Below are 24078 nucleotides of genomic sequence, written 5' to 3'. Positions count from 1 at the left end.
TCTGTACCTGCAGATTGAAAAATGGCGCAGGTCGCACCAGTGTTTAAGAAGGGTAGTAGGAGTAGTCCATCGAACTACAGACCTATATCATTGACGTCGGTTTGCAGTAGGGTTTTGGATCATATACTGCATTCAAACATTATGAATCACCTCAAAGGGAACGATCAATTGATACGTAATCAGCATGGTTTCAGAAAACATCATTCTTGTGCAACGCAGCTAGCTCTTTATTCGCACGAAGTAATGGCCTCTATCGACAGGAGATCCCAAGTTGATTCTGTATTTCTAGATTTCCGCAAAGCTTTTGACACCGTACTTGACAAGTGACTTCTAATCAAGCTGCGGGCCTCTGGGGTATCGTCTCAGTTGTGCGACTGGATTCGTGATTTCCTGTCAGGAAGGTCGCAGTTCGTAGTAATATACGGCAAATCATCGAGTAAAACTGAAGTGATATCAGGTGTTCCCAGGGAAGTGTCCTGGGACCTCTGCTGTTGCTGATCTATATACACTCCTGGAAATTGAAATAAGAACACAGTGAATTCATTGTCCCAGGATGGGGAAACTTTATTGACACATTCCTGGGGCCAAATACATCACATGATCACACTGACAGAACCACAGGCACATAGACACAGGCAACAGAGCATGCACAATGTCGGCACTAGTACAGTGTATATCCACCTTTCGCAGCAATGCATGCTGCTATTCTCCCATGGAGAAGATCGTAGAGATGCTGGATGTAGTCCTGTGGAACGGCTTGCCATGCCATTTCCACCTGGCGCCTCAGTTGGACCAGCGTTCATGCTGGACGTGCAGACCGCGTGAGACGACGCTTCGTCCAGTCCCAAACATGCTCAATGGGGGACAGATCCGGAGATCTTGCTGGCCAGGGTAGTTGACTTACGCCTTCTAGAGCACGTTGGGTGGCACGGGATACATGAGGACGTGCATTGTCCTGTTGGAACAACAACTTCCCTTGCCGGTCTAGGAATGGTAGAACGATGGGTTCGATGACGGTTTGGATGTACCGTGCACTATTCAGTGTCCCCTCGACGATCACCAGAGGTGTACGGCCAGTGTAGGAGATCGCTCCCACACCATGCTCCCGGGTGTTGGCCCTGTGTGCCTCGGTCGTATGCAGTCCTGATTGTGGCGCTCACCTGCACGGCGCCAAACACGCATACAACCATCACTGGCACCAAGGCAGAAGCGACTCTCATCGCTGAAGACGACACGTCTCCATTCGTCCCTCCATTCACGCCTGTCGCGACACCACTGGAGGCGGGCTGCACGATGTTGGGGCGTGAGCGGAAGACGGGGTAACGGTGTGCGGGACCGTAGCCCAGCTTCATGGAGACGGTTGCGAATGGTCCTCGTCGATACCCCAGGAGCAACAGTGTCCCTAATTTGCTGGGAAGTGGCGGTGCGGTCCCCTACGGCACTGCGTAGGATCCTACGGTCTTGGCGTGCATCCGTGCGTCGCTGCGGTCCGGTCCCAGGTCGACGGGCACGTGCACCTTCCGCCGACCACTGGCGACAACATCGATGTACTGTGGAGACCTCACGCCCCACGTGTTGAGCAATTCGGCGGTACTTCCACCCGGCCTCCCGCATGCCTACTATACGCCCTCGCTCAAAGTCCGTCAACTGCACATACGGTTCACGTCCACGCTGTCGCGGCATGCTACCAGTGTTAAAGACTGCGACGGAGCTCCGTATGCCACGGCAAACTGGCTGACACTGACGGCGGCGGTGCACAAATGCTGCGCAGCTAGCGCCATTCGACGGCCAACACCGTGGTTCCTGGTGTGTCCGCTGTGCCGTGCGTGTGATCATTGCTTGTACAGCCCTCTCGCAGTGTCCGGAGCAAGTGTGGTGGGTCTGACACACCGGTGTCAATGTGTTCTTTTTTCCATTTCCAGGAGTGTAAATGACCTGGGAGACAATCTGAGCAGTTCTCTTAAGTTGTTCGCAGATGATGCTGTAATTTACCGTCTAGTAAGGTCATCCGAAGACCAGTATCAGTTGCAAAGCGATTTAGAAAAGATTGCTGTATGGTGTGGCAGGTGGCAGTTGACGCTAAATAACGATAAGTGTGGGGTGATCCACATGAGTTTCAAAAGAAATCCGTTTGAATTCTATTACTCGATAAATAGTACAATTCTCAAGGCTGTCAATTCAACTAAGTACCTGGGTGTTAAAATTACGAACAACTTCATTTGGAAAGACCACATAGATAATATTGTGGGGAAGGCGACCCAAAGGTTGTGTTTTATTGGCAGAACACTTAGAAGATGCAACAAGTCCACTAAAGAGACAGCTTACGCAACACTCGTTCGTCCTCTGTTAGAATATTGCTGCGCGGTGTGGGATCCTTACCAGGTGGGATTGACGGAGGACATCGAAAGGGTGCAAAAAAGGGCAGGTTGTTTTGTATTATCACTTAATAGGGGAGACAGTGTGGCAGATATGATACGCGAGTTGGGATGGAAGTCATTAAAGCAAAGACGTTTTTCGTCGCGGCGAGATCTATTTACGAAATTTCAGTCACCAACTTCCTCTTCCGAATGCGAAAATATTTTTTTGAGCCCAACCTACAAAGGTAGGAATGATCATCAAAATAAAATAAGAGTAACCAGAGCTCTAACAGAAAGGTTTAGGTGTTCCTTTTTCTCGCGCGCTGTTCGGGAGTGGAATGGTAGGGAAATGGTTGTGGTTCAATGAACCCTCTGCCAACCACTTAAATGTGAATTGCAGAGTAATCATGTAGATGTAGATGAAGGTTTTTCTTTTAAACATAATTCCTAAAAGTGTTCAAAACTACAACGCCTTCCATTCAATATACAAATCAAGCCCTTATATATTTTTACAGATCAGCAACACCTAGATGAGGGCATCGATTTTTTTCATTGACATCCTCTACTGGGTTCATTGCATGGCAATAAAGACATAGAAAGAAATAAGTCTTGCATTGTTATATTGACTCAAGGTAGCCTGCACTTTTGTAATCTGTCCCTGTTTTGTCTTTTGCAGGAAATGTTTCAAAAACCTCTAGTTCTTCGAAGTTTTTCAATATTCTCAAGATACTAGAAGCTTAGGTAGTCCATCGAGTCGGGCAAAGGGGTCGTAGACCAGCTTAGACGTTAGCGCTCTCACAGCGTATGGTTCTGAAAAGTCCCATCCTTTTGTTGGATTCCCTTATGGTGTTTATTAAGTCCTTGGCTAAAGCCATAACATCCCTCATAGACGTAAGATGGCGGAGGCTGTCTACAACTGCCAAGTCTAAACTGTGAGCAGTGTAGTGCCCATAACGTGCTTTTGGTTGTTTATCCAAAACTAACTTTTTTTAGTCCTTTGAGCTTACCTGTCGTATTTGAGTCACTATCATAGCATTGTCTTCTTAAGTTATCCATTGACAAATCAGGACAAGCAAAAACGTCTTTTAAAATACTAAACAGAGTTTGTGATTCAGTGTAGGGGGTCTCATATAAGCCAATAAAGTCTTCGCTGATGATTAAGGAATCCTCTACAGTACAAATACAAAATGACAGTTGTTCGTGAATCGAAGAATCACTTGTTTCGTCACCCATAATAGAAAAAATGAAGCCAATACCTTTTTCAACACAGACTTTCCTAGTAGATCAATGATCTCGTTTTGAATATCGTGATACATCCACTTATACCTTGAACGCCCTTACAAATCTTTAAACTCAAGTATGTCATTCTTTCGGAGTTCCAACAATTGAAAAAAAAATGAGTTTGCATCTTCGTGCCCTCTAATTGCTAGTCCTTGTCAACATAGAAACTCCACGGTAGTAAAAATTGTCTCAAGAGCTAAACGGCCTTTCTTCATATCGCTATCTAACTGTTCATTCAATTGGGAGGCCATACTTCGGTTAGTGCTATAATTTAGTTTAAGAATACCTTTTCCATGCGGAAGAAGACGGAAATTTTCCAAAGCCTTTTTCCAGTTAGAAAACCCTACAAAAGTAAATGCATCTTTTTTTTTAAGAAAACCATCTGCCTCTTTGCAGGTTTTGCAAAAACTTTTTTGGTAGATGCTTCACATTTGATCAATCAAAACTTCTGAAATGATCTTCCCTCACCGGATTGTCCAGGTTTCGGCTGTGAATGGTTCTCGCCTGAAGACGACGAAGCAATTGATGACACAATAATTGTTGAAGGTTGACTTGCAGTATCATCAACTTCGAAGCCCGCCTTTTTGGTAATAAATTTAACCATTGCAAACTTAATTCACAATACATTAAGAGACTAAAGTAAACGAATAAAACATAGTCATATAAAATAGTCCACTAGACACTGAAGTCGGAACACTAAACACGTCTGCAGCATGTACTGAACAAAACTATCCACACTGAATGAGTGCGACAGCAGTGTGGGCTTCATATAGCCGCGGCGTCGTAATGCCTCGAAGAGTCAAGGCGACGCGAGGCGGAGGGTTCCAGGCGCTTCTGGTCCAGTCCTTTTGATGTCGCCCAAAGGTTAACGCACCGTGACAAATTCTAAGGGTACCCGCAGCACAGTAACACTATCATGATTCACACTATTCGTTTTCAGTTAACCTGCTTACTACCGTAATAATTATTTGTTTTAACTCATTACTGGATGTATTTTAAAAGGTAACTATCATCAAACAAGGAAAATAAAAAAATCCAACATAATTTTTGTGATTTACAACGCATAATACAACTACTTGTTGTTGTTGTAGTCTTCAGTCCTAAGTTTCTTTAATTGTTGGGCGTTGGGGGGGGGTCGCGGAGCTCCCTCAAACGAACGCGAGCTTGTGGTTCGTGTCTAATGACATTGCTGTCGATGGGAGGTTAAACTCTAAACCCTCATTCCTTCTGCCATGTATCGGGCTCTAGTATTGCACGCAGACCAGAGCTCTCTCTCTCTGCTGTGTGCGTACCGTGAAACGAGAGATTTGAAAGTGATTTGATCATCAAACTTCTTTTACGTCCAAACTTTTGTTTTTCGAACAGGAGATCCTTATCAGAAATTTATGTACTAAGTCACCTATACAGTAACTAGAAGCCTGTAATAGAAATTATGAAACACATTCTTTTTGTTTCGCATGATCTCTGAATTTAACATTAACCCCTTTCGTGACCTACAAACTTCAATTTTTGCGCCTACCAGTAAAGTCTGCTGAGTATCTCCGAAACTGCGTCGCACTTGCTATAAGAACGCGAGACGAAACACACTGCTCTTCGTTGGATATACACTATATCTTCAATTAATCAAACCTGGTAAAGGACCCAGACTGACAAGCTGTTTGTAAGCTGCGTCTACGATGGACGAAGTACATTTGCCTAAGATTTTTCCATTGACTCTCAGCCAGTTTTTCATGTAACTGTATCCGATGACGCCGAAAGCTCAAGTTGATACGGCGGACAGCCTGAATCTTGTAGTCGTTTGGGGCAGATAGCGGAGTTTCGCAAGCTTTCGTTGTAGTGATAATGTCATCTATCGACTAGGACAGTCTAATGTTTGTACAGTCAATGTTGTTGTTGATTATCTTTCGAAGTGGTCACCACTTTATAGAACAACGTATTTGAATTGTATTTTCCTGGCAATTTGTTCATTTTATGCTTTCACCTACTGTCGTTCATTTACAGAACTGAAGGCTCACCAGGTACACGGCATGTTATACTCGCCTCCCTCGGAGAATTTTTTACGGCCGTAACTTCTGTTCTTTGGCGCCGGTAGTGCAAAATTGTTTTTTAATGACATGATTTTATTAATAATAGCCAGCTACACTACTATGTAAATTGTTTATATTTTATATCATTCACGATGAGCCCATTTCGGTAAATCGCCATCGTCAGGTGCTCCGTAAGTACACAAGTAAGCTATAGTCTTGTAACTATGATATGGAAAGCTATAATGCATCATTAGATGTCTTTACCTTACCTGTAACATCGTTGCTGTCATGTCCTGTGTTTTTTCAGAATTATTACTTTCTCCCAGGTGTGTACATTGGAGATGTGTATCGGATTTTACTTGTTTTCGATGTACGTTAATTTTCTTACAGCTTGAATGACAGTGAATCAGCGTTATTACATGTTTACATAGTTAGCCATTATAAATAAGTGATGTTTGAAATTCAGTACTTTTTTATTATTTTTATAGGTTTGTTTCTAATTATGTTTTTGCCTAGAGTTTGTTTTCGTTTTACTTGATATTTTTATTTTACATTTTTAATTTTTTCGTAATAATTGTTGTTCTCCATGATTTACATTGGTGTTATGTCTCTGTTTTATACTACTCATGTTGGTATCGTTGTTATTATGGGTATGTCTGTGATTTTATTTTTTTACCCATTTTCTTGATTTAAAATGTGTTTTCTATATACTACATGTAAAACAAGTAAAATCCTATATACATCTTCAGTGTAGACATGGGAAAAACTAATAATTCTGAAAAAGACAGGATATGACAGCAACGATGTTACATGTAAAGTAAAAACACGTAATGGTGTATTATAGATTTCCAGATCACTGTTACAAGACCATTATATTAAGACCATCGCTTACTTACATATTTCCATAGAACCTGACGATGGAAATTTGCCGAAATGGGCTCATCGTGAATGATGTAAAATACCAACAATTTACATAGCAGTGTAGCTGACTGTTATTCATAATAATTTCTGAAGAGTCTTTTCATATATCGGTCGAGGATTAAAACTGTGACATTCCAGTACAGCAGCTACCGTTGCGTGCCACATGAGAAGCCTAGGAACACGCATTGCTGCTGGAGTGTCTTACAGCGTCTGGAGCTAACTCGAACAGAGTGGGTTCCTCCATGTCATCCACCATGTATTCCGAAAACATCGAATATCCTAAGCCAATCTTCCGCTTTTCTCAGACATCCTGATTGATGAAGGAAATTAAGTAGACGACTTCTGAAAAGTATTTGATGTGTCACCACCACGCCAACGTTTATTACCAAATGTTGGCTCATATGGCGTATAAATCACAATTTGTGACTGGGTAAAGGATTTCTTTGTAGGCAAGATTCAACATGTCACCCTGGATGAATAGTCATCGACAGATGTATTAGTAACTCCAGGCGAGCCCCAGGGAAGCGTCTGGGACACTTGTTTGTACTGTACATCAGGTGTGTACACACTTGCTGGCACCACGAGCCACAGACCACACATACTGTGACTACGGAAGAGCCGCAAGCTCAAAAATATCGTGCTGCCAAGCAAGTTATCATTCCGAGTTTGGATTCCCCTCCCAAAATGCCAACGAGACTTGGCTCGAAAGAACTAAGTTCTACAAGGGTCCGCTCTGTCCGTTTCAGGAGGAATGAAAGATCAGCAAAAAAAACGAAAAATTTAAAGAACGAAAGGTGAGGGGCGGACCACCATCAGATCAGTGGTGGGCCGCATCAGTCCTGCGGTCCGCGGTTGTGCATCTCAGATGATCCTGTTTTGTATGATGAAATACTGTCCGAAAAGGCTACACTGTTCTTAGTGAGATCTTGGTAAGATTTCAAAATGTTGTGAGGATTTCCTGTTTGCTTTAAATGCGCAGAAATGTAAAATTATCTGCTTCAAGAAACGAAAACCGTAGTACCCTATGATTATAATATCAATACTGAAGACATCGACTGTAAGCAATGATAATGCAAAATATGCCCCAACCCCGAACATACTGCTTTCCATTGGGATAGCGAACACGAGATTAGACTAATTACAGCCCGCACAGAGGCGTTTAAGCAATCTTCCTTTTCGAGCTCCACTCGCGGTTAGAAACCCTAACATTAGTCCCTTGCTAAGTACCCTCCGCCGTGAACTACACAGTGGTTTGCAATGTATGTATGTAGATGTAATTGTGGATGCTCCAGGCATCAAATACTGTGACATTGTGTCACCCAGTACAAACGTACACACCTTCCGCAACACGGCGTTTAGATCACTCGCCCGTCAGTAACGGTACACTGGCGACGCGTCCGTGGTGCGCCGGTTGCCTATCTGGCAGTGACAAAGGTACACGCAGTTCGTCTGGGTGGGTGGCGACGCCGGTTCGGTTTTCACTCCAAACAGCTTTGCGTGCCTCTCGGTGGGTGCTACAGCCGCAACTGCCGCCCATTCACGGCCAAATTGCCCAAATTTCCTCCACCTAATACCACTTTCTGCGAGCGCACACGAAAGCTATCAAGGGCTGTAGACGGTTGTTCCGCATGGACTCATCACAGATGCGTTATTGTACTGTTACTCTCAGAACTTCATTATAAATAACAAAAATTGCTACTCGAAAATACATGTTCTTTTACTATTTGTACGTTATAGGTGTTTTTTCATGAAACTCTGTTTAAAAAAAGGCGTTGGTGGGTGGGGGTGAGGAGAGGCGAAAGGATGTTGCCATCAAAATGATTTAAGACTGATATAAGTTTGAGGTCAAGTAATACATCCAAGAACAACTAGAAAAGGTACGAGGAAAAACAACGTTAACGCGCAATATGTCCTCTTTGATCATATCTGTGCTTTAGTAACTTTCGAATATCATGCTGTCACAGGGAAGTTTAAATTTCAATAGCGTCAAAACCTTCATGTACACCTGCACAGGAAACTGTGCACTTGTGACATTTTTGTCGCATTAAAAACGTCTGTCTTTCAGTCTCCTCTAAACACTCTAAAATTTTGTATACGTTGTATTTTACAGTCTATACAGGGTGGTCGGAAATTCCCGTTACAGACTTCTAGGACTTGTAGAGGGGAGTGAGTACATCGTATTTTGAATAGGAATCCATGTCATCCAACGAGACTACAGAACGTCGAAGTTATAGGCGCGGGCGTCTGTAAATGTACGTATACACGGGGTGATTCCGTGATGATGCTAGGATGATGGACAACGATAAATGTATTAGTTTGAAGTAAGGATCTCTGTACCGGAAACGAACGATTCGAAAGTTATAAACGAAAACCGTTCTGATACTTCTGACAGTTGAATGTATGTACTGGTTCCTGTGCTGCGAAGAGTGTAGGGTTGGTAATTTTCAGTGCTGGTAGTGTGGACAAAAACGAGAAAAAATGTCCAATAAACGTGGACTCTAAACTGCGTACCTTAACAACTACGAACACTTGCTGAGTAGAGGAGATGTGTTTCACATTAGCGAAGATGAACGAATGGTCATAGCGCCTCACGTGTGCAATTTAGAGCCCACGTTTACTGGACATTTTTTCTCGTGTCTGTTTACATTGCCACCACTGAAAGTTACTAGCCCTACACTCTTCGCAACACAAGAACCGGTACATGTATTCAACTGTCAAAGTTATCAGAACGGTTTTCGTTTATAACTTTCGACCCGTTCGTTTCCGGTACAGGGATCCTTACTTCAAACTAATACATTTATCGTTCTCCATCGTCCTAGAAAGTCTGCTACATCATCACGGAATCTTCCCGTGTATACGTACATTTACAGGCGCGCGCGACTATAACTGCCAGCCGCGGTGGTCTAGCTGTTCTAGGCGCGCAGTCGGGAGCCGCGCGACTGCTACGGTCGCAGGTTCGAATCCGGCCTCGGGCATGGATGTGTGTGATGTCCTTAGGTTAGTTATGTTTAAGTAGTTCTAAGTTCTAGGGGACCGATGACCACAGATGTTAAGTCCCATAGTGCTCAGAGCCATTTGAACCATTCGACTATAACTTTGACGCTCTGTAGTCTCGTTGGATGACGTTTCCCGACATGGGTTCCTATTCAAAATACGATGTACTCACTACCCTCTACAAGTCCTAGAAGTTTGTGACGGGAATTGCCGACCACCCTGTATACAGTCTAAGGCAATAAAAATAATTATGAAAACGACCACGAAGGAATTATCCGAATGGGACGGAAATCGGTAAATATGATGCGCATGTACAGACAAACAAATGATCACAATTTTTAAAAAAGGACGATTTACTCAAGAGAAAGAGCTTCACAAACTGAGCGAGTCAGTAATGCGTTTGCCCATCTCTGGTCCTTATGCAAGCAGTTATTCGGCTTGAGATTAAGTGGCAGAGTTGTTGAATGTCCTGAGAGGTATCATGCCAAATTATGCCCAACTGGCGTGTTAACTCGTCAAAATCCCGTGTTGATTGGAGGGCCCTGCCCATAATCCCCCAAACGTTTTCATTTGGGGAGAGATCCGGCGACCTCTCTGGCCAAGGTAAGGTTTGGCAAGCACAAAGCCAAGCTGTGCAGGAGGGCATTATCTTGCTGAAATGTAAGCCCAGGATGCCTTGTCACGAAGGGCAGCAAAACGGGGTGCAGAATATCGTTGTTGTACCGCTATGCTGTTAACCAAACGGGTCCTGCTGTGAAAAGAAAAGGCATACCAGACCGTCGTTCCTGGTTGTCAGGCCGTATGGCGGACGAGAGTAAAGTTGATACCCCACCGTAGAAGCATCTGCAGTTACGTCTTCTCTCGTGGCCGTGCGGTAGCGTTCTCGCTTCCCACGTCCGGGTTCCCGGGTTCGATTCCCGGTGGGGTCACGGATTTTCTCTGCCTCGTGATGGCTGGGTGTTGTGTGACGTCCTTAGCTTAGTTAGGTTTAAGTAGTTCTAAGTTCTAGGGGACTTATGACCATCGATGTTAAGTTCCATAGTGCTCAGAGCCATTTGAAGTTACGTCTTCATCCTGGAGTCTTATTGACTGAGCCCCAATGAGCAGCGAAGACAACGTGGGATTCAAACCTGTTTGTCGCCTGCCATACAGGTCGACAACCAGGAGTGATGGTCCAGGGTGCCGTTTCCTTCATAGCAGGACCAATTTGTTTATGATCGGCTTAGGTCTTACAGCAGTACGTCGACAATATGCTACGCCTCGTTTTGTTATCCTTGGTGACAAGCCATCCTGTGCCCGCAATTTCAGCAAGATAATGCCCTTCCGCATACGGTGAGAGTTTCTTCTATTATCTTCGTGCTTTCCAAGCTCTACCTTGGCCAGAAATGTCGCTGGATTTGTCCCCAAATGAGAACGTGTGGAGCATTATTGGCAGTGCCCTCCAATGAACACGGTATGTTGCCGACCTAACGTGCCAGTTGGACAGGCCTCCAACAGGTCTGTCAATCAGTGCCAAGCCGAATGACTGCTTGGCATAAGGGTCAGATATGGACCAACGCTGTCGTGCAGGAAAACATGCCAGAGATGTGCAACTTAATTTCGTTTATCGTATGAGACTGTAATACATGTACTGCCGCGATTGGCCCCGTGTCTCTCTAAACAACTCGTCCAAGTCTCACGAACTGTCTGACGGCGATATTGCATTAACTAAGTTACATGCTCAAGGGCATGTGGGGATACCGCAAATGAGGAAATGAACCAGTTCCGTCTCTAACTGAGACGGGATGGTAGTGTAAGGTTTCCCACGGCGCTGCAGGAATGTAGCACTTTCCGCTGCCCATTTAGGTCGGAGCTTCCAAAGGTAAAAGTAAAAAAAGCAAGCCCGTCACCCCCGATTGTGGGCGCGGCAAGCGTCGCCACAACCGTGACGTCACAGGGTCACGTGGGCTGACACGGCGGCCCCCGTAGCTACCCTCTGGCAGTCTGGCGGCGTGTCTCTCGCCGGCTAGTTCCCGCAGCGGCCGCGCGCGGCGCCATGGGTGCGTACAGCTGCGGGGCATTAGAAATCTGACTCGTGTAGCTACATGTCCGTGAGGAATATAAATGTCGCTGCAGAAAAAAGAGTCCATGAGTCGTAGCTCACTCGCGATGGTTAACCTGTTTTATCACGTGTATTTTTAGTTGTCTAGTTTGCTTGTAAACAGGGGTTTTCAGTGAGATAATATATGCTTTGTTACAAAAAATCCGTTTTATGGGTGTCGTGTGTTGCTTCGTTTCCGTTCAAGTACTCTTTTATGGTTGTGATGTGTGCGCTCAGCTTCGTACTCTTCTTCTACTTCATTAAGATTAATATCTTGTCTCAGAGCACAATAATAGATTAACTCTGCCGTTCCACCACCGTATAGGATTGTGCATTTTTTAAAAAAAATCGTTAGGTTCTTTTACCGTTGCATTGATGAGTTCAAAGATTTCAAGATATCTTCGTACTTTTTCCACAGCTCCGGAATAATTAACAAGTATTAGAAGTTCGAATGGTAAAATTTAAATGATATTTCCGAAGTTGATGATTATTATTATTGCTCCCAGAATAAATTTTCCACTCTTCAGCGGAGATTGCGCCGAATTAAACTTTCTGGCAGATTAGAACTGTGTGCTAGAGTAGGACTTGAATCTGGGAACGTAGTCCTTCGCAGTCAAATGCTCTACTGACTGAGCTAACAGCATTTTATTTCAAGCCTTTTTAGTGTTCTGAAATACACTTTACAAATATTGATGGAGGGCTTAACGATTATTAACACTTTCTTCAAACTGCATACACGAAGCACTGAATTATTTAATTTTTAAAAAAGGGGAAATACCAATGTCCATTGCACATCCACAAGAATGTTTTAACAACAAAACTTGGTATCAACTTATTTTGTGGGATGTTTTCTCTGTGCTATGTTGGTATATTGTTTAAACTGATTTTAGCTGTCCAAGAGTGACTCACGCCCCGATTTCACAGCTTTACTTCCATCAGTACATCTCCTACCATCCAGACTTCACAGTTCTCCTGCATACCTTGCGGCAGTAGCACTCCTGCAACAAATGTTTTAGGGCGTTAAACTGCTGCATAATCTGAACCCTATATGATCTTCCTTCTCTTTTTTTATTTTTATCAGTAGTAATGAGATCCTCTGTTGCTCGACTATTCTGTTCCATCTTGTTTTATTAGTTTATTTACGCTTTTACATTTTATCAGAAGCACGCCTGATTACGTTTGACACGTCCATTTTCGTTCGTAGGTCAGATGCTGTTACGTAGGTCAACTCTCAGTATCCACCTAAAGAAATTTTTCTCAGGCGCCCTATTAAAGTGCATTCGTTATCTAGTAACGTTCTTCTTACCTTTCTAGTGGCTTTTGCCCATGTATTTTCCACTCTGAAAACTTTTAAGCATGGGATACAGAAGATTTTATGGGGTAAAAATTTCATGATACAGTCTTTGATTATTTTTTCTTATTACGGTTTAATGTCCTATCAGTAGATTGACCAATAATCGCTTTGGAAATATAACGACATTCCAGCAGCAAAATATACAATTATAGTTTCTCCAAGTTATGGATATTGGAAGCGATTTCTTTTACTTTAGAATTTCTGCCGAGACTACAAATCTCAGTACTTTTTAAGAGACCTCGATCATGACGAGTGGTTTCTTTAAGAATTGTTTCCCACATTAACTCAGAGAAAAGATTTTGGTAAGTGTTTGTACACACCCGATGTAAATGGTGCAGCGCTTAATCCTTTCACTACCAGTGGAACGAGTGAGTCTCACTATAAAGTATCTCGGATCCAGTGGAAACTTGCTGAACGTTATTGGTATTTATCACAGTGCTATTGACAAATGAAAGCGTACTAAAGCTTTGCAGAACTCTTACAATTAGCCGCGCGGGCTAGCCATGCGGTCTAAGGCGTCTTGTCACAGTACGCGCACAGAGGTTCGAGTCCTCCCTCGGGCATGGGTGTGTGTGTGTGTGTGTGTGTGTTGTCCATAGCGTTAAGTTAGTTTCTGTTAGGTCAAGTAGTGTGATAGCTTCGGGACCGATGAACAAAGTAATTTGATCCCATAAGATCTTACCACAAATTTACAAACATTCTTACAATTACAGACTGCTCCCTTCGGTTCTGCTGTCACTCATTGTTAATCCTGCGGTCCGTATTGTCGCATCTAATTAGTTCGAGCCTGCCTATAGGCAACCAAATGAACTGATTTGCAAAACGACTTGCTGTCGCGCCATCCTGGACAATTCGTGTTAATAAAATACACGCACGTTTTGAGGTTTGCTGTGTCACAAACGGTGGCCGTGTTGAGCGCCGGTAAAGTGAGAGCACTTGGATGGTTGCTCTATCCACTGACGTGTGTCTGTTTTCTGTACGGCTTGCAACTTATGCACAGAAGTCTTCTGAAACCGCGGATGTAGTTGTCAATAATCCTGTAACGGTCTATTCCCTATCCCCCCCCCCCCCCGCCACCGTTAGAAAACGAACCAGCGGGAAAGGACCAAACGATAATTAATGTAGCCATACACGAAAGTCTTTCACACCGAAAAAAGTAGTAGTAAAAGGGTTAACAGAGGACTTGCACACATGAAGTATGGAGTACAACTCACCATCTGGCCAACAAGTTTTAGGTTTTTCACTTTTTTCCCTAGGCCGATAAAGTCTAGAGCGGGATGATTCCTTGAAAAGAGAAAGTCTTTTTTTCCATCACTGTTCTTGTCCCGTGCGTGCTTGTTGTCAGTCGCTAATGATCTTCAAAATGAATTCGGTGACGGCGAACTCCTTGACGTCGGCTGAATGAGTTATAGACATACTACCACACGAAAATTTGTGCCGAACCGGGACTCGAACCGATATCTTCCGCTTGCCGGAATAGTAGTAGGTCTACACCGAATACAGCTGCTGCCAAGGAATTCACAGTCATCGGATGAATTTAGAAGTATTTCCTACAGCTGCTGGTCGTCAGTAGCGTCTGTTCTTGCAGACATGCTTGTAAGTACTAATTATTTTGTTGTTGATGGGACGTCAAATTTTAGTGTTTCTCCGCTTTCCGCCCGTTCCTACACTAAGACTTTAGCGTGTACATACACTACTGGCTATTAAAATTGCTACAACACGAAGGTGACGTGCTACAGGTGCGAAATTTAACCGGCAGGAAGAAGATCCTGTGATATGCAAATGATTAGCTTTTCAGGGCATTCACACAAGGGTGGAGCCGGTGGCGATACCTACAACGTGCTGACATTAGGAAGGTTTCCAACCGATTTCTCACACACAAACAGCAGTTGACCGGCGTTGCCTGGTGAAACGTTGTTGTGATGCCTCGTGTAAGGAGGAAAAATGTGTACAATCACGTTTCCGACTTTGATGGAGGTCGGATTGTAGCCTATCGCGATTGCGGTTTATTGTATTGCGACATTACTGCTCGCGTTGGTCGAGATCCAATGACTGTTAGCAGAATATGGAATCGGTGAGTTCAGGAGGGTAATGCGGATCGCCGAGCTGGATCCCAACGGCCTCGTATCACTAGCAGTCGAAATGACAGGCATCTTATCGGCATGGCTGTGACGGATCATGCAGCCACGTCTTGATCCCCGAGTCAACAGATGCGGACGTTTGCAAGACAACAACCATCTGCACGAACAGTTCCACGACGTTTGCAGCAGCATGGACTATCATCTCAGAGACCGCGGCTGTGGTTAACCTTGACGCTGCATCTCAGACAGGAGCGCCTGCGATGGTGTACTCAACGACGAACCTGGGTGCACCAATGGCAAAACGTCATTTTTTCGGATGAATCCAGGTTCTGTTTACAGCATCATGATGGCCGCATCAGTGTTTGGCGACATCGCGGTGAACGCACATTGGAAGCGTGTATTCGTCATCGCCATACTGGCGTATCACCCGGTGTGATGGTATGGGGTGCCATTGGTTACACGTCTCGGTCACCTCTTGTTCGCATTGACGACACTTTGAACAATGGACGTTACATTTCAGATGTGTTACGACCCGTGGCTCTACCCTTCATTCCATCCCTGCGAAACCCTACATTTGAGCAGGATAATGCACGACCGCATGTTGCAGGTCCTGTACGGGCCTTTCTGGATACAAAAAATGTTCGACTGCTGCCCTGGCCAGCACATTGTCCAGATCTCTCACCAATTTAAAACGTTTGGTCAATGGTGGCCGAGCAACTGGCTCGTCACAATACGCCAGTCACTACTCTTGATGAACTGTGGTATCGTGTTGAAGCTGCATGGGCAGCTGTACCTGTAACCGCCATCTGAGCTCTATTTGACTCAATGCCCAGGCGTATCAAGGCCGTTATTACGGCCAGAGGTGGTTGTTCTGGATACTGATTTCTCAGAGTCTAATCACCCAAATTACGTGAAAATGTAATCACATGTCAGTTCTAGTATAATATATTTGTCCAATGAATACCCGTTTATCAGCTGCATTTCTTCGTGGTGCAGCAGTTTTAATGGCCAGTAGTGCATTATTCTTCCAGTCATACGTATGACAAAATGTTGTTACACGGAAGAATTATTGATAAAAAACGCATACCACCAACACAAATTAAAAGGTTTCAGATTTTCAAGTGTAAAATAGTATCTAAAACTAAAACTATATACATGCTCCGCAAGCCACTGTGTAGTGTGTGGCAGATCGTACTTCGAACCAGCGTAAGCGATTTTGTGTTCTATTTCATTTGAGTACTGACTGGGAGAAAATGTTTGTGCGACTGTGTACGCAGTCTAAACGCTCTTATGTGATTCTCACGATTTATACGCGAGTTGTACGATGGTGCGGTCGCTCTTCCCATTGCTACAATTACCCTAGGGGTTTTCCGGAAAATAACGTCGCCTGTCTTCCCAAAATTCCCATTTACATATCACGGGCATGTGTCTTTCTCTTCATAGGGCTACACCGCCGTCATAGGATCCCAGCAACTGGTCTTTGATGTCTTCTGGCATACCTACTTCACAGCCCCTCCAAACTCTCAGACATCTACATCTACTAAACCCACACGACTACTCTACAATTCACAAATGACAGATGGTTCATCGAATCACCTTCAGGCTATTTCTGTGCCGTTCCTCTCTCGTACGGCGCACGAGAAAAAGGAACACTTAAATCTTTCCGCACGAGCTCTGTTTTATTTTACTACAATGTTCGTTTCTCCCTGTGTAGGTGGTCACCAACAAAACATTTTCGCATTCGAAGATGGAAGTTAATTATTGAAATTTCACGAAATGATCCTACCCCAATTAAAAACGCCTTTGTTTTAATGATTGCTACCCCAATTTGCGTATGTGATCCGTGGCATCCTCTCCCCATTTTCGTGATGATACAAAACGAGATGTCCTTCTTTGAACTTTTTCGATGTCCTCCGTCAACAGTTTATGATGCGGATCGCACACCGCGCAGCAATAGTGCAGAAGAGGGCGGGCGAGCGTTGTGTAAGCGATATCTTCAGAAGACCTGTTGCGGTTTCCAAGCGTTATGCCAATAAACGGCAGTCTCTGTTTCCTTGCACCCCCCCCCCCCCCCCCCGAAAAAATATCTATATGATCGTTCCAATTAATTGTGATTCCTAAATAGTTGAATTCACAAGCTTTAGATCTGTGTGCTTTATCGCTACCTGAAATTTAGCGGGTTCCTTTTGCTACTCTTGTGGATGACTACACGCTTTTCATTAAGTAGAGCCAGTTACCACTTTTCGTACTATACAGATATCTCGTCTAAATCATTTTGCAATTGGTTTTGATCATCTGATGACTTTACTAGATGGTAAATGACAGTGTCATCTACAAACAACATAAGAATGCTGCACAGATTGACTCAGAAATCGTTTATGTAGATCAGGGGCAGCAGAGGGCCTGCAACATTTCCTTGGAGAACACCAAATATTACTTCTGTTTTACTTGATGACTTTCCATCAATTACTGTCAACTGTTACCTTTCTTAGAGGAAATCACGAATCCAGTCGCACAACGAAGACTATATTCTGTATGAACGCAATTTGATTAGAACTCGCGTATGAGGAACGGTTGCAAAGGCGTTCTGGAGATCTAAAAATATGGACTGAATGTGAGATCCCCTTTCGACAACACTCACTACTTCGTGAAAGCAAAGAGCTTCTTGTATTGCACAAGACTGAGATTTTCCGAGTCCGTGTTGGCAGTTTCTCAATAAATCCTTTTATTGCAGGTAGTTTATACTGTTCGAACATGCTATATGTTCCATACTCCTACTGAAAATCGGCATTAGTGATATGTGTCTGTAATTCATCGGACAACTGCTGTTTCCCTACTTGAGTACTTGAGTATTGGTGTGACCACTGCAAGTTTCCAGTCTTTAGATACGAATCTTTCGTGAGCAATTGTGTATGATTCCCAACTATGGAGCTATTGTGTCAGCATAAACAAAAGCACAACCTTAAGCATAAGAGTAAGAACAAGCAAAACAAAAGAATTTGTCGCCGTTCTGTCCTGCAGGTGGTTTCCGTTTCCAGAACCTTTACGAAAAGTCAAAGTATTCCACTTCACTACCAGAAATTTTACGTGTTTGTCCGTATCATATCTTCAAGATGACTTCCACTAATCTTATAATCGGATACTTTCAGGCTCTTTGTCTTCCATAAGGGAATTTCGTTTCTTTTTTTTCCGCCAGGAATGCCCTTTTCGCCTGTGCTAGTCTGCTTTTTATGTCCTCCTTGCAGCGTCCTTATAGGTTTCTTTGCTGCCTAGGTAGCAGAATTCCTTAATTTCATCTACTTCGCGATCAACAACCCTGATGTTAAGTTTCACGCTATTCTCATTTCTGTCACTTCTCATTACATCCGTCTTCCTTCGATTTACTCTCAATCCATTTTGAAGTGTCTTTAGGCTGCTCATTCCATTCAGCTGAGTCTGTAATTTGTCTTCACTACCACTGACGTCGTCAGCGGCTCTGATCATTGATAACCTTTCACATTGGATTTTAATTCCACTCTTTAACCATTCTTTTATTTCCGTCATTGCTTCTTCGATGTATAGACTAAACAGTAGGGGCAAAAAAGTACATCCCTGCATTACACCCTTCTTAATCCGAGCACTTCGGACTTGGTCTCCCACTCTTATTGTTCCTTCTTGGTTCCTGTACACATTGTATATTACCTGTCTTTTCCTATGGCTTAATTCTATTTTTCTCAGAAATCGAACATCTTGCACAATTTGACATTGTCGAACTCTTTCTCCAGGTCCATAAATCCTTAGAACATACCTTCATTAATCTTCATTTTTGCTTCCATTCTCAACAGCAACGTCAGAAATGCCTCTCTGGTGTCTTTAACTTTCCTAAACCCAAACTGATTGTCATCTAACACTTCTGTCATTTACGAATATTTAATTACAGCTGTTATTCATTATACAAAGTGAAAATCTTGCCTAGCAATTATCAGTATACTGCTTCAGTCGTTGTAATTTATATTGTAACTACCTCTTCGCATATCGATGATCATGCCACCATCTTTAGGTTGATCATGGCTGAATTTGTTTGTGGCGTACCCATTGGTTGCCTACTCGACATACAGCCCTGTGTCAGGGAAGTTATGTCTCGTCTCCGAAGTATACGTGGGCGAATACTTCTGCCGTCTGCTGCCACAGTGAACTCCAAGTGTTTGTCGCTGTACACTTTCCAATGTTACAATATTTACAAGTGGATTAACACTTTCAACACTGTCCTCTTTACACCCGTCACTTGGCTGTGAAATGGCATATTTAATGGATGCTTGAAATTATATTGCAAAGAACAGAAAAATGATAGGAATATGGTTCTTGCATCATTTAAAAGGAAAAAGTAAGAGCTTTACATGAATGGGTGTTATAATTAAAAAAAGAAAACACACAAATATCGTGGTAAAAAAGTTTTACATGATCTCTCTCTTGAGTACTGTATCTAAATTAAATATCACTGGACTGTCTAACTGCAGGTACCCTTAAACTAGAGTATTTTAATAGTTCAGATGTAGTTAGCCTTTGTGCGAAAATCCTGGAAACACTGTGGGATGCCACAGTCCTTGCACCGCCATCTACTTTCCTTGCGGGTGCGCTTCCCGTCTCTTTCTTCCCTCTGTCTGAACATACTTTCTAATACCTAGTAGTATTGACCTTGTTTGCAGTGCGTGGGGCCTTCTCTGGAAAGTGCTTTGCAAATGTCCTCTCAATTTGTGAGGATTAGGCGGCTTGTTGCTGAAAAATATTTCCGTCCTTCTCAGCCATTTTCGTCTCCACTCTGTGAATAAAATCTACTAGGGATACATTCTTCCTAGAGTTCTCTTTATATAAAATAAAACTGTTGACAGTTGACACGATAAACAACTGGAAAAACAGCTTTTACCACCACTTCAAAGTTTTCGGGCAAACGGATAATAGCTGGACAACTGATCTGCTCTGCCAACCCCAGCTTTATTCTTATTGTAATCAATAATAACGTCTGGCCTTACAATTTCTGCTCTTCCACCTTTGGCCCTCACTTGAATGCTAGTGCTGGTAGACTTATGCTTTGTAGGAAGATAAAAACATCTCGTTGTGACTTCACTTCACTGTCAAGAGATAGTGTTTCCTTTGGAAAACTATCTTTTTTTTAGCTTTAGTGATCCGAATATTCGGCGCAGACCTTTCCTGGTTTTCATTACAGTTCCCACTCCAAGAGCTTTATTTTCCCACAACATGTCCAAAAGAGATGGACTGGTGTTGTACCTATCCATACAAATGCAGTCCTTTGCCAAAGCACTGTGAACACAACCTTTTTACAAGGCCCTGGATATTATTGTCACCACAGCCTGCAGAACCTGTATATACATCGCAGTTTATCATATAACGAGTTGATGAATCGCAGAGAGCATACAACTTTATTCCATATTTATGAGCTTTGTTTTTCATGTATACTCTGAAGCTTGTTCTATCACGAAAGGGACACATTGCCTCATCTATTGTCAGATTCATGCCTGGACGAAAACTAATTTTGCTTTTATTCACAAAGAAATCAAACAAATGCCCCACTTTGTGAAGTGGGTCGTGCTTTTCTTCGCCTCTGCTAATGAACGTAGCATTGTCATTCAAGTGTAACATCGACAATGTAACGCAAAATCGATTGCGACTCAACAATTTACTCGCAAATCCTGTCTGCGCAAACGGGTCTGTTGACCAACAATAACTGATTTTCGGCAATTTGACGACGCACATACGCAAAATAATACTGAGAGACCAGTAAATCTCTTGCAATTTTGCTGTAGACCACTTATGCCAAATTAAGTTTAGTTTCAGGCTACCTTTGCGTTTCATTGTCGTAATAACGTTACCAGAGTACACATTCGTTTCACTTTTGATGAGCCGAATAATGTCGTCATCAAAGAAATAACTAAAATATCGAAGCTCCTCAGTAGCATCTGAAAAATGCGATGCTACGCCGACTACTTCCTGCGAATCCGACAGTGCTGGCTGATCGTCTAGTTCCGACCAATATTCTTGCTCTTTGTGCTCAGTGAGGCGCACACGACCAGGTATCACATATGGTGACTGATGGTCTGTACCACTGTCTGCATAGAAAAAAAATAATGCTAAGATTGGTACTAAAATGTGCTAAATGCAAGTGAAGTAATGAATATTACTCACAATACAAAATGCGGTAATGAACTCTTCACTTTATGAACAATTGACACATATACATACCTGAATCATCACTTGTACTTTTGTCTGGAGAGTACGAATCCTCCATGTCAGAATCGTAAATTTCAGATCCTGCATCTCCATAAAGAATATCTAAGATCTCGGCCTCCGTCAACACGCTACGCGCCATTTTCACGATCGTAAACACCTGTGAATGAGCTGCAGGTAACTTCGTCTTTGCAGTGCTCACAGCCCCTCCCAGGATAAGATAGCCGATAAGTGCTTGCCTCTAGCGGAAGAAGAATGAAATACCTCCTCATTAGTTGACGAAACTGCCTCGGAGACGCGCCAAACGCGCTTACGGAGCCAAATAAAGGTTTGCCCGTACGGTATACGGGCGCCGTCGCCGTCAATGCGGCCGCGCCCGTATGGCGTACGGCCACCGTGCTGTAAGTGTTAAGGACGGAAAAGACTCACCTTGTTTAGTAACAAAATTTTAAAAATGCTAAGAAAGCAGAGGTCGCTGCTCTCTCGGGCCAAAAAGGCACTTGAAAACGTTGACAGGTAAACATTAATAGAAATTAGTGCGTCCATAAAAAGATCAATGCGTGAAGCACACCAATTCCACCGCCATAACGTAGCGAAGAATTTTACCGAGAACACGAGAAAAAGCTGGTCCTACGTAAAAACACAAAGTGGGTCGAAGGCTTTTATCCAGTCGTTCGTGGACTAGCCTTATCCAGTCATTCGTCGACTGGTCTGGCGTGTCAGTAAAAAGACAGAAAAACGGAAGTTGAAGTTTTCATCTAAATCTACATCGATACTCCGCAAATCACATTTAAGTGTCTGGCAGAGGGTTCATCGAACCACCTTCACAATTCTCTACTATTCCAATCTCGTATAGCTCGCGGAAAGAACGAACACCTATATCGTTCTGTACGGTCTCTGATTTCCCTTATTTTATCATGGTGATCGTTTCTCCTGTAGGTCCGTGTCAACAAAATTTTTTCGCACTCGGCGGAGGAAGTTGGTGATTGGAATTTCGTGAGAAGATTCTGCCGCAACGAAAAACGTCTTTGTTTCAATGATGACCACCGCAAATCCTGTATCATTACAGTTGTAAGTAGGCTATTTAGGTCTTTATCTTGGAAACGTCACGTAGCGCTCTGTATGAAAATCACTGGCTGTGCTGTGTGTCTTTTCATGCCATTTGCTTTTGAAGTCTTTCCAAATCGGATCTTTATCTTGTTCATGAGCAATGTCCTTTAAGATGTGGTGATGAAGTTTTCAAAGGCGACTTTCTGAATGTAAAGAATACTGAAATTTTTTTCGACGTTGCCGTCTTCTGTGTAACTTTTCTCAAGCCCAGTCGGTGCGCGTGACAGTGCGTCCGCAAAAAATGTTCCCCTTGCCAGGAATGTAGACTATTGTGAAGTGGAATTCTTGTAGAAACAATGCCCAACGTTTCAACCTGTCACGATTTAATTTTGAAAACATAAAAAATTGTAATGCACGATGATCACTGTATACTTTTACGTGCTTACCGGAAAGAAAGAAGCGGAATTTGTTAAATGCCCAAACGATAGCTAGAGCTTCCAATTCAGTAACGGAATAATTTTTTTCAGATTTTGTTACGACTCGGCTAGTAAAAGCAATGGTTTTCTGAATAGTAGTGTCACTTTCTATGGCTTCTTGAAATAAATGGGCACCAAGACCGACTTTAGAAGAATCCGTGCTAAGGCAGAAATATTGTGACAGATCTGGATGAGCTAGTATTGGCGCGTTAAGTAGCGCTTCTTTCAAAGAATTGAATTCCAACTGTGCCTATTCGTCCCAGTTCCAAATAGTATTTCTCCCAGTGAGAGAATAAAGTTTTGGTGTGACTAGAATTCGCATATTCAGAAAAAAATCGATAAAAATTTAAAGAGACCTAGAAAACTGCGGACTTGTTTTTTTGTGGATGAAACTGGAATGGCTCCAGATTGCTTCTAACTTTTCAGGATCCGGCTGAATGCCTTCAGAAGAAATAATATGACCCAAAAACCTCACCTTTGACCTACCGAATTCAGACTTTTCCAAGTTAACTGTAATTCCAGATTCTGGAAAAATACATAACAAACTGTTGGAGATGCGATTATGTTGTTCCCATGATGCCTCTGCTATTAGAATATCGTCCACATATAAGGTGATGTGATGTTTTAAGAACTCGGGTAATATGGAATTTAGCCCGCAAATAAATGCTGCCGAAGAAATGTTCAAACCAAAAGGAAGTTACCGAAATTGATAACAAACCCCGAAACAAAGAAAAGCTGTGTATTTTCTACATTATGGATAAAGTTCGATCTCATAAAAGCTGGATCTGAGATCAATGGAAGACAACACTTTTACACCATTAAAATTTTTAATAAGTTCTTCCATCGTTTGCGGCCTGTCTGTTTCAGGAATGATGGGCTATGTAAGTAGACTGTTTAGGTTTTTATGTTGGTAACGTCACGTAGCGCTCTGTATGAAAATCACTGGCTGCGCTGTGTGCAGTCTGTGGCTGGTTGGCATTGTTGGAATATTCGCTATTGAAATGTTGGGCAGTTGGATGTGAACAGCGCGTAGCGTTGCGCAGTTGAAGGTGAGCCACCAGCAGTGGTGGATGGGAGGAGAGAGATGGCACAATTTTGAGAGCGGACGATCTGGACGTATGTCCATCAGAAAGAGTAAATTTGTAAGACTGGATATCATGAACTATATATATATATATATATATATATATATATATATATATATATATATAATCAAATAACGTAACGGGTCTACC

At 43.0% G+C, this 24078-nt stretch overlaps 1 protein-coding gene across 1 annotated transcript in view; it reads left to right on the top strand.

The window, feature by feature from the left end:
• The first annotated feature begins 11570 nt into the window (after positions 1 to 11570).
• The window catches only part of LOC126278367 (coiled-coil domain-containing protein 170), a 335535-nt gene continuing 323027 nt past the window's right edge, over positions 11571 to 24078 (top strand). Inside the window, exon 1 of the mRNA XM_049978435.1 lies at positions 11571 to 11619. The gene's annotated coding sequence lies outside the window, so the exon portion shown is untranslated. The remainder of the gene's footprint in view (positions 11620 to 24078) is intronic.

This window comes from Schistocerca gregaria, chromosome 6 (assembly GCF_023897955.1).
Source record: "Schistocerca gregaria isolate iqSchGreg1 chromosome 6, iqSchGreg1.2, whole genome shotgun sequence".
Classification (NCBI taxonomy): domain Eukaryota; kingdom Metazoa; phylum Arthropoda; class Insecta; order Orthoptera; family Acrididae; genus Schistocerca; species Schistocerca gregaria.
This window is presented reverse-complemented; position numbering and strand designations above follow the sequence as displayed.